The sequence below is a fragment of the Pleurodeles waltl genome, chromosome 1_2, assembly GCF_031143425.1.
Source record: "Pleurodeles waltl isolate 20211129_DDA chromosome 1_2, aPleWal1.hap1.20221129, whole genome shotgun sequence".
In the NCBI taxonomy this organism is placed as follows: Eukaryota; Metazoa; Chordata; class Amphibia; order Caudata; family Salamandridae; genus Pleurodeles; species Pleurodeles waltl.
In genome coordinates this window covers 1,140,858,986-1,140,871,517 of record NC_090437.1, presented here as the reverse complement: position 1 = coordinate 1,140,871,517, position 12,532 = coordinate 1,140,858,986, and positions in this window count along the sequence as shown.

Sequence of the window (12,532 nt, the reverse complement as noted above, 5' to 3'; positions counted from 1 at the left end):
GGGTGAGGGTGGGGGTGAGGATGGGGGTGGGGGTGAGGGTGGTGTTCGAGGATGGGGGTGAGGGTTGGGGTATGATTTGGCATGCAGGTGGGGGGGAAGCAGTAGTGAAGCTTCAACTTACCAGTATCCATTCCTCCGCCGACTCCTGCGAGGCCGTCAGGATGCAGGATGTTCAAGACTTCCTCCTCCCATGTTGTAAATTGTGGGGGTTGAGGTGGGGGTCCTCCGTCAGTCTTCTGCACGGCGATGTTGTGCCTGGATACCATGGAACGCACCTTCCCCCGTAGGTCGTTCCATCGCTTCCTGATGTCTTCCCGATTTCTGGGGTGCTGTCCCACAGCGTTGACCCTGTCGACAATCCTCTGCCATAGCTCCGTCCTCCGGGCAATGCTGGTGTATTGGATCTGTGTGCCGAACAGCTGGGGCTCTACCCGAACGATTTCCTCCACCATGACCCTGAGTTCTTCGTCTGAGAAGCGGGGGTGTCTTTGGGGTGCCATGGGGTGGTGTGTATGATGTGTGGGGTGGAGTATGTGTAGTTAAGTGTGTTGAGTGTGGTGGTGTGTGTTGTTTTGTGTGTGGATATTGTGTGGGTGATGGTGTTGAGTGGCTGTGGCTGCTAGTTTGTGGATGGTGGTGTCTCGCTCTGGCCTTCTTTCTGAATTTTTGGTCGTAGGGGTTTGTGGGTGATGTGGGTGTGTGTTTTATATTGTATTGTGTGTGTGGGAGTGGTGTGTGTATGTGTATCAGGTGTGTGGAATTCAAATCGGCCAATGTGGCTGAGTTTTGTTCGTTTGTGTGTATTCTGACCGCGGCGGTGTGTCCCGCCAATGGAATACCGCGTTTGAAAGACCGCCGCGTGGATTCGTGGGTCGTAATGGCATGGGCGTATTTCTGTTGGCGTGACGGTGGAGGTTTTCTCATCTCCACTTTTCCGCCGACCGCTGGTCTGGCGGTCTGTTGTGGCTGTCGGATTTTCGGAGGTTTGGCTGCTGCGGGTCAGAATGACCGTGGCGGGTTTCCGCGACCGCGGCGGGATTATGGAGGATTTCTGACCGGCGGTAGGCGCCTTTTACCGCCGAGGTCAGAATGACCACCTATGTCTTCTGTTCATCAGATATCATTCACCACTCTATCATTCTTTGTTTTACACACAAAATTAAGGGCCATATTTACAAGGAAGTGGCACAGTGTGGCACTGCACCAAAATTAGCAGTGCCATGCTGCATCACTACAGAAATGCAGGGATGCACCATTTTAACAAAAATACTGTGCACTGCTGTGTTTCCTTTAGTGCTGGTGCTAAATTTAGCTGCCTAGTTTCAACGCCGGAACCCTTGCACCATTTCTGATAATCATCTTTAAATCAATAGATAGTGCCATATCTAAATTCATTTGGAATAACAAACCCTCTAGAATCATATACAACTACCTAAGAGATTGTACACTACATAGAGATAGTGATTTGCCTAATTTTGTATTGTATCGTAAATCTTTTCATTTTAAACAAGGTACGTCATAGTTTTAAGAGATTTCATTATCAAATAAATCGAAATGGCTTTAAATTGAATTAAATATTATCAAATTATCACATGCTTTACTACCTATAGCTAGCTCCAATGTACTTCTTAAATCCTAGTCCATCATTAAAACAACTAACCTGTCAATCTTAGACCTGGATTTGATGTTCCTAAACTAATATTGTTATTTTTGCGAAGTGCTCTTTATGGTCTACAACTTTTATTAAATTCAATATCACCCTTAGATTTTGGCATTCCTGGTTTGATGCTGGAATTGTCCATTTACATGATATTTATCAGGGGAATATGATTTTATCTGACTCTGAATTGCAAGATAGATTCCCTGTAATTTTAATGGATTATCATAAATATGAACTACTGTGCAGCAACATGTTGAACCGTTTTTCAAATGTTTTACCAAAATGCCTCAACTTCAGATCTTTGCATTTGTTTAAAATATTACATTAGGAAAGATCAGATGATTTTTAAAATATATAGAAATTTGCAGTATTGTAAGACACCCAGTTTGTCTACAATTTGTAATTTTTGGAACAATTAACTCACATTATCTCTATCTGAAGAAGTCTGACTGAACATCTGGTTATCTTGTACCCCAGGCCAATTACCTGCCATTATATACCAGATTAATATGTGTGCTATTGAACAGCTACTAGGATCCTAAAAAGTTATTTAAAGATAAATAATCTGAATCTTCAACTGGTTGGCATTGGTGATCTTCTGTAGATTCTTTGAAGCACATGTTGTTTAGTTGTTCACATGTTTTAAAATTTTGGTCTGACGTTTGGAATATTATTACAAAGATTTCAAATATTACAGATGTTTTAACATACAACATAGTCATATAAATGGTATTGTTTCGCCATTTTCTCACCATCACAAAAAAGATTTGATCTTCTAGTTCCTTAGTTGTTGAATTCTTAGTAACTGAAAGCAGAGGTTACTCCATTTTCAGTTAATAAATAGTGATCTTGGAGACAAGGAGCAAAGATTTCGGCTATTTGGTCACTTAGAAAATCATTTTCATTTTAAATGTCCTGGACACCTATTTGGTAACTATATTGATTCATAGTACTACTATATTTAGAATCATTTTTTTTCTTTAATAACTGAGTGTAGATGACTTACTTAGTATATCAGTAGCTTTCCTTTAATTCGTCTTTTATATTTTATTTGTCATATTATACTTCATTTATGTAAATAGTTTCTATATGTTCTATATGTTACATTATTCCATGATATTTTTGTATATACTATATCCTTTGAGGCATATCATTTTGCCATGTATTCTGTGTATAAAACGTAATATATTTGAACAGAAGAAACAGATGCCCCAGTGATCAGTCCACCACTGGATTGCCGGTTCACATCAACTGATTGCCCTGTCAGAGTTTACTTACCAGGAATACATGTAGTGCTTGAGTTTTGTCCCTGTTATTTGCAATTATATCAATGGTTGCACACTTTGATGCCAGTAAACTGAGTTTTTGGCTCAGCTCTGCCAGATGTGTTTCACACCCACGGGATAACATGAGTGAACTCAGCTTAGGGCATCAGCGCTGTGTGTGAAAAATAGGTTATTGTAGCCCCCAGAACTCCACCTAGTACATAAATGAGATAGTGTCATTACTTTTGGGTTAGTTCTTATGAAGCAGTGGCAATCTAAATGATTGTGCATTAATGATTTACACACTTAACATAACTAGAATATATATTTAAACATCTAATGCACATAAGATTGATAAAATCACAGAGCATAATGAAAAGCAGCTAAGCTTTTTTAATAAAGGAAAAACAGGAAAAAATCATAACATCATAATTTATAGTCCTTACACTCTCTCTCTGCTATGTTTTAGCACTATGGTATTTCTAGCACATGAATAAATAATAATCCTGAGTTTGGGAAGCGGTGCACGTAACTGGACAATAGGGTTTGTCAGCTATTTTGAGAACAAAGCCAAGAGCCAGGAGATTGCGAGTAGGAGAGAACTCAATCCTTGCACCAGTGCATTAATACAAACTGAATGCTGGAGGCTCCTTGAGCCAAGATCGAACCTGTTGCCCTGCTCATCTAGATCTGGGATCTGCATCTGGTACCTGGGTGAAGTTTCTCTCCATACAAGTGATCAAACACCAGTCTTTATGTACTAAATCCGATCAGAAATTGGAATTTCTGACATGAGGATGTCAGTTCAGACTACACTATTTTGATTATATGTCTAGATTTGTTATTTTTTGACCTGGACATGGTGACATGTAGACACTTGGCCCAGACCTATCAGACAGCCTGACATTTTCACAAGGTCAGATGGCATCTGTATCAAATGGCAGGCATGACAGTGAGTATGCATAATTTGAGAAAGATGGCATCCTCTGTTGTCTATGATGGCAACCTCCATTACCTAGAATGGATTTGGGGCCAAAGTAAACAAGCTGGGCAAGCTAACTAAAATGGAGACTATAACTAAAATGGAACCTGTCCTGCATGTTTTAAAACTGTATGACATTAGTGGAAACATTTCTAATCTCAATAGTCACAAAATTATCACAGAATGTGTTTTAGATTGATCCTGCTAATCAGGGATATTAATTATACAGAAAACTATATTAGACCCTCAGGAACAGAATAACGCCAGGAACCTACTATTTGGTTATAAAATTAACTTATTTTTAATGTGCCCTTCCCCTAATCACAAACATGTTTATTGCATTTAGCGCTTCCACTTTTTTGTTACATCACTATTCAAAACTTGATAGTCTGTTTCTAATCTAAGTAGAAACTGTCCTGACTCCTAGTTATGTATGCTAGTGGATGTAGCATCATTGCACTTTTACCATAACTGGGAGCAGAGAGACCTTTGACGATAAAAAGAGGCATGTTGCGCTTTAGAGGCCATACAAGGAAAAGCTAAACTGGGTCGGTACGAACCCATGCCTGTTTTTTTGCATTTCCACTGACTACAGGCTATAGTCTATAGCACATACATTGAACTCCGAAGTTCTCACAATTAATGCATGCACTTCAGAGAGCAAAAGTTTGAAACAGTGAGAAGTGATTGCCTCTCTCTGTTTCTGAGCTGTACTTTCTGCAGTTAATGTATTAACTTAGAGAAATTCTGAGTTAAATGTATGTACCCCTTACAGTGAAAATGCATGTAAACAGGCACTTGGTTCTGGGTTGAACCAGACAACTGTTCATGAGACGCCCTCAGCTGGTTTATTATTTTAGGCGCTAACCCCTGACAAGTTGATGGCTGCTCCTTGTGCCTAATAATCGTGACACTAGTGACGTCGTCTAGGGCGGCGTATAATTATGCCTTCGGGAAAATATGAAGTATGTTTTATCTGTAACACGAAAGGACCCCTGCAACCGGTGATGGATACTTCCAACTTGAGCGGGTCTCAGAACAGTGCGGTTTTTTGGGTAGCTCAGCTCAGCATTATTATGAAGGACATCATCACTTCCCATTCTGGCATAAGAGAAGATAATGGTAAAGCAGAGACACGCTCAATGAACAAGCTAAAACATAACCTCTGCAATAGCTAGTAAACAACTTTACTGTTATGATTAAAAAAAGCCGCAAGCATTAACTACACACTTCAGTGGAAAATACAGATGCTATTTTACCTCTCAGGCACCCCAATAGCTGACTTCGGACCCTTGCCTTTGAGTCCCAACATCAAGACACAATCAGAAAGTGAGGCTGCCCCTAGTTAAAACTATTAATGAATACAAGTAAATGTCAAGGAGATCTCCTTCCAATACACGAAATGAGTACCCTTTACCTTTGGGGGATGAATTTACATTGGCAAAGTTTCCATAAATCACAGTGTTTAACGTTTTTCCTCGTTGGTGTTCAATATAAGTTATTAAAGCACCACTCCAGCAGTAATAGAAATGTTTTTGTGGGGCACCCACGTGTATTATATAGCTGTAACATAACTATAACCTACATTTGTATACGACATCAGGAACAATTACAGGGCTACTGAGATTTGGCAGCTCTGTAAAAAACATTTAGAATGTATTCGTATTTGATATGTATTGTGTTAAAGATCACATATTCATTGGTAAGGAAAATATTAAATACATTATTTTAAATGTAAAACATATTTTTTTCACATTTAACTTTAAATACATTTGGCATTCAACGCTTTTCTGCCATTCTTCCTTGAAACACGTAGAAAACTCAATCTTCAATATAATAATTTTTTAAACTCTAACGAAATCTTAGTAAATTGCTTTGAGCCCTTCGAGAGTCCACATTGATTGCTTGACTGTTTGTTTCATTCTTTTCATTAAGATGTTGCTTCAATTTAAATTAATAACTATGCGCACTTACCTAATTTCATTATATGAGAGTGTCCTTGGATGATATACAAAGTATACACAGTGACATTGTAAAAAAACATCATATGAAGTTGTTTCGCTTTTTTACTTGTAATTCAGACCATATAATCAGGCATTCCAAAGCAAGGGCCATCTCAATTTTACATAACACATATATCATTAGTGCATGTCCAAAGTCATAAAGCCAGCCATTTTGCAGACATTTCAAACATCAACATCAAAACATGAATCTCATTAGTGTCGAATCCCACAAATTTATGACATAAAAGGTCATGCCATTTTACAAAGACTGATCATTAAGCAGAACAATTTAGCAAATGACACGTACACATTCCAGTTAGTAAGCGACTGGAGAAAGGTCATCTAGGGATCATTATTTCTTTTCCACTGTGTGCTTGCATTCACTTTTTCAAAAAGAGAAATATTTTCACATCTTACTCATTATTCAAAGGTGCTAACTGACTGTCACAAATTCTGTACTGTTGTTATTGTGCATGAAGCCTGTTGGAACGAAAAGGTCCTGTGCACGGTGGTAGGCGTGCACCGCTGTCCTCAGTGCCCCGCTGCATGGATATCTGAACCCCTGGTAATAACTTATGGTCAAGGGTAGACGTGGATCATATGTGTGTGCCATGACGTGAGCCTGTCTCATGGTAATGTGGTCTTGTTAGACTGGAAGTGCTGCACCAAGTGCTACCCTCAGAAAGATAGAGGACTACAGCCCTAACCAGGATAAGTAACATGAGCACAGTGGTAGCAGGCTACCTCTTTTGTCTCATAGTGATCAGTAGTGCAAACAGACCATTTTTACCTGTATAATGGGAGTGGTACCTACTTGCCTGCTTATGTAAAGTTTCATGGCCATATACTTAACTCACTATTGGCCTGCATGTGTTGTGTGCAGTGCCGGACAGTGTATGACACTTGCATGTGCATGCTGAGATGTGTCTGTGTCTAGCCATAACATGGAGGCCTGTGGGTTCCATTTTGAAAACACAGGGCCTGGAGATCTTAAGAGAGGTGAAGGCTGCAACCCTGATACAGGGCATATGTTTTGCTGACATTCCTGAGGGCTGGGGTGAGAACTTACACTGAAGGAAGGGGAGCTGACCATCCACTTAGGACATTAAAGATCTCTTTAGTTCCAGTAAGAGTTACTGGTCAGGAGGTCTTGAGGTCATTGTCAGGATTTGGTGGGACTGAAAAGGCTGGCACTGTGAACCAGGGAATCGTGATGGATAAGAAGTCCTGGGCCTTTGAATCTTTACTAGACATATTTCATTGGAGGCTGACAGTCAGGTGTAATACTTGGTTACTCTTGTTGGCCTGTGTTGTGTGTCACACAGAACTATAGTCACTTCAACTGTGGCAGACTGGCCCTTTGGAAAGGGGCAGTGCAGAGGAGAGAGCACCCAAATTTCAAAGGGTCAGTCATTAAAACACATGTGTGACTGAAGTTGGACTATAAAGGAGATACCATGAGAGCACCAAGTGGTTCAACAGCACAGGTATTTAGGAGAAAGAAGAATGCCAACTCTTTTAGCAGTTGAGACCAAGACTAGGGAGCAAGGTCTGCTAGTCTGCCTGCTGGGTGGGGAAGCATCACCCAGGAAGTCATGACTACTTTCCCCGAACCTAGAACACCAGCTTTCTGCATACTAAAGTGGCCCCTGTGAGTGCATCTCAGTGAGCGAAGTGTGAGACCCCCTAGTCCAGATAGGACCACTGCACGTGTGAAGGTTGCACGCTCAAACTTAATAAATGAAGTCACTCCTTAATCACCAGGTTAGGGGTCAAAGTGAAAAGTGAGTCATCACCCATGTGAGTGCTAAAGTAGGTGACCCCTGTGTGATCGGGAGGGGGTTATCACTCGTGTAGGCACCAAGTTTTGTGATTGCCATACCACCAGGAAGGGACCCACCCTAAATCAAGGCTGTTGCTCTGGCGAGGAAGCCAGGAGGAACACTTACTTATCAATGCAGAAGCCAATGCAGAAGCCAGCTAGGTGTCAGACACTAAGAAGCGCAATTTGAGGACTGTGAATGGCCAATGTGTCATTGGGGAATGACTGCAAGAGGTCATGGGCCATCAGCATCTGGAGGCCACAACTCATAAAGGAGTGCCTCATCCATCCCGGGATGGCTGGCTACCATCTGGTCAAGTAAAAGGTTGGACCTGTATCTTTAAGCTTTACATGTCCTAATAGTGAAAAACTCCCAAATTTGTTTTTCACTACTGTGAGGACTAACTCTGCCATAGGATAGCATTGGGTTACCTTATTCCATTTAATATGTGCCAACATTGATTGCACCAGGTAGAACTATTATAGATATTTGTATCAAAAGAATTGTAATTTAAAATCTTTCTTGATAGGAAAGTTGGATTCCAAGTCACAGTTCTGAAAATACCACTCTTATAAAGTTGGCTACTTATTGTCCTAACCATTTGGTGCCTGCAGCCTGTGACTTGGGTCACATGACTGTGAAGAGCTGGCATGTGGCCTTTGCGTATTCCTCCCAGACAGTGGGACTAATTGGGATTATGGGGGTCATTACAACATTGGCGGTATAAGGCTCTTACCGCCGTGCAGAAGACCACAAATACACCGCCGCGGCCGTGGAATTCCGCCACAGCTATTATGACACACATCACGGAATCCGCCGAAATTCAGACACCCACACAAGTCCGCCACACCAAAGGTCAGCGATAAACATGCAGAAACAAATCCTCCACCTCCACGCCAACAGAAACACGCCCATGCTATTACGACCTACGAATCCACACAGCGGTCTTTCAACCGCGGTATTCCATTGGAGGTACACACCGCCGCGCTCAAAATACACACACAGCTCCAAAACACTGCCACATTGGACAATTACAAATACACACACCTGAGGCACATACAAACAACACTCCCACACACCCAACTCAATATAAAACACACACCCACATCACACACAAACCCCTACAATCAGAATTTCTGAGAGAAGGCCAGAGAGAGACAGCACAGAATAGAGAACCCCATCACACAGAGGCACACTACACCATCACCCACACAACATCCACGCACAAAACACCACATACCACTACACTCACCACACTCATCAACACATACACAACCCAACACCTCACACACACCACCCCATGGCACACCAAAGACACCCCCGCTTCTCCGAGGAGGAGATAAGGGTCATGGTGGAGGAAATCATCCGGGTAGAGCCACAGCTATTTGGCTCACAGGTACAGCACACATCCATAACCAGGAAGATGGAGCTATGGCAAAGAATAGTCAACAGGGTCAACGCCGTGGGACAGCACCCAAGAAATAGGGAGGACATCAGGAAAAGGTGGAACGACCTACTGGGGAAGGTGCGTTCCGCGGTGTCCAGGCACCACATCGCGGTACAGCGGACTGGCGGCGGACCCCCACCTCCTTCCCCACAACTAACAACATGGGAGGAGCAAGTCTTGTCCATCTTGCATCCTGAGGGCCTCGCAGGAGTCGTTGGAGGAACGGACACTGGTAAGTCAAATCTTAAATATCACATCCCCCACCCTACCTGCATGATATCACACACCCCCACCCTCACACCCTCCCCTATCACCCCAAATTCTCACCTATCTACCCATGACACCAACCACCCATCCCAACCCCAAGACCTGCATGACATAACTAAGCATGGATACCCATCACTAAAGCATGCCCACTGCACAGACCCACAATACCCCCCAAACAACAGCACACAAGCCCCCACACAGGAATGCCTGCACTGGTGTACACGCACACCCAACCATTGCACACCATGAAACACACACATGCAATAATCATGTACTTATACCCCCGCAGGAACCCGAAGGAACGTCACCACACCAGAGGGTCCAGACAACACCACTCCACCCCCAGAAGAGGCCCACAGTGACGACAGCAGCTCTGCCCTACTGGATCCTGATGACCAGCCCGGACCATCGTGGGCCTCAGGACAGTCGGTTCCCCTTGCCCAGCCACAGCCCAACACCGAACGTCCACCCTCTGGGAACACCAGCACAGCACCCACCCAGCGGGCCCATACCTCCCTACCCAGGACAGGTCAATCAGCGGTGTGTCCACCACTACAGGGCACCCAGGCTAACCCAACACCCCAACAACAACAGGGACCTGGGGGCAGTGGTAGTGGGCACACGGTCCAGGGAACGGAGGCACAGGAACACAGGGGAACTGGGAGGGCTGCTGTGCGACAGGGGGAGGACAGGCCAAGGGAACCTACTCTCCACGAGGCCCTCTCCTCCATCATGGGTGCATACCACCACTCTCAGGAGACGATGGCAACGGTACTGGGCAAGTTGCAGGAGACCCTGCGTCTGCAGGAGGAGCAGTATTTGGGGTTCATGGAGGAGCTCAGGACCATCGGCTCCGCCCTGGGCACCATCGTAGGGGTGCTGACGGACATTCAAAAGACCTTGAGGGACACCGTGGCACTCCAAGGGGCCCCTGACACTAGCCAGGACGATAAAATGCCCACCACCTCCGCCGGCGCTAGTGGACAGGACGCCCCGCCACAGGACCACCACACCAGCACCCCACCCCCTGCAGACGGACAACCACCACGCAAGCGGTCCCTGAGATCCAGGAACAGGACAGAGCAAGATGGCAAGACCCCCGCCGGGAAATGAGACTACCCTGATTGTCCCCTCACTGTACCACTTTGTTACCCTGTCCAAATCGGAACTGCCCCAGCTCCACTTCCAATGGCCAGATGTGCAATGTACCTGTGAGACTAATAGACTAGACTCTGCCATGGACATTCTTCGACCATAACCCATCCCCATTTCACAACCCCCATTCATTGTTATGCACTTAAATAAACACCCTTGAAACACTAATGAAACTTGAGTCAGTCAATGATTTTGAACTTTGTATTGTCAATTACAGTGTCAAAAATGGTTACCTATTGGAAGGCCAACATACCAATGTCACACATCACAAGCCTATCAAGGGTGCAAGGTGTTGACACGTAGGTTACCACATTTGTGAAACTGAAATGGAAGGGGACAACTCAGTTAACAAATAGTGAGTGAAATGTAGGTACAGGATAGAGGTAGACGTGTGAAAGTTAATATTATGTTAAACATAAAAATGTACTCACCTGTGTCTCACTGAAAATATTGCTGTATGACTGACTACCTGTTGTCGTTTTCTTCTTCATCAGCTTCATCCTCATTACTGTCCACAGGCTCCACAGGCTCCACAGCTGCTACAACACCGTCATCTGGATCATCCTCCTGCAGAAAAGGCACCTGGCATTGCAATGCCAAGTTATGGAGCATGGAGCAGGCGATGATGATGTCGCACACCTTCTTCGGTGAGTAGAATAGTGACCCACCTGTCATATGGAGGTACCTGAACCTGGCCTTAAGGAGGCCGAAGGTGCGTTCGATCACCCTCCTAGTCCGCCCATGGGCCTCATTGTAGCGTTCCTCTGCCTCACTGGGGTCAATAGCCAGGACAGGTTGGGGTAACCAGAGTCCCCCAATAGCCATACACAGTGCCTCTGGAGTTGACCCATCATATAAGGGATGCTGCTATTCCGCAGGATGTAGGCATCATGCACTGAGCCAGGGAACATAGCATTTACCTGCGAGATGTACTGGTCTGCCAAACAGACCATCTGGACATTCATGGAATGATAACTCTTCCTGTTCCTGTACACCTGTTCACTCCTGCGGGGGGACCAGAGCTACATGGGTCCCATCAATGGCACCTATGACGTTGGGGATATGTCCAAGGGCATAGAAGTCACCTTTCACTGTAGGCAAATCCTCCACCTCAGGGAAAATTATGTATCTCCTTACGTGTTTCAGCAGGGCAGACAACACTCTGGACAATACGTTGGAAAACATAGGCTGGGACATCCCTGATGCCATGGCCACTGTTGTCGGTGCCTAAGAAGGACAACAGCGAAGAAACTGTCAGCATTCCTCCAGGTATGTACCCACAGTCACACACAAGACTACAACAGACAATTAACCCATCTGGGAAATGTTTTGTGTGTAGGCCTCGGTATGTGTGACGCAGTAGTAAATGAAGCCATGTGGGCCCTGGAAATGGCGGCTGCCTGACCTCTAAACTGGGACAATTGGATTGTGGGGTAAATGCGCTGGCGTTGCACACCTTTGCGGTAGGCGGTCGTAGAGCGCGGCGCAATGCTGCATTGGTTAACATTGGACCCTATGGGTCCCAGGAGCCAATGAACAGGTGCGCTGGCGGTGATGATGCGCCCCGCCGCGGACGTCACCGCCGCGGACGTCACCACCATTTTCTATCTGTTGAATCACTAGATATCTGACCTTCGACAGGAGAGGACCTACACTGCTAGTGCTGCTGTGACCTCGGTCTGGAAGCGGCGATGGCTGCTGCGTCTGGGGAAAGGGCCCCTGCTTTCACTGCACAGGAGTTGGAGAAACTTGTGGATGGGGTCCTCCCCCAGTACACGCTACTCGACGGTCCTCCAGACCAACAGGTTAGTACTGAGGGAGCACGTTGTATGGGCTAGGCCTGGGTGGAGAGGGCTGGGTGGAAGAGGGAAGGGGGCAGAGTACATAGAACAGTTATGCATGGGGATGAATGGGCCACATGGACAGAGTT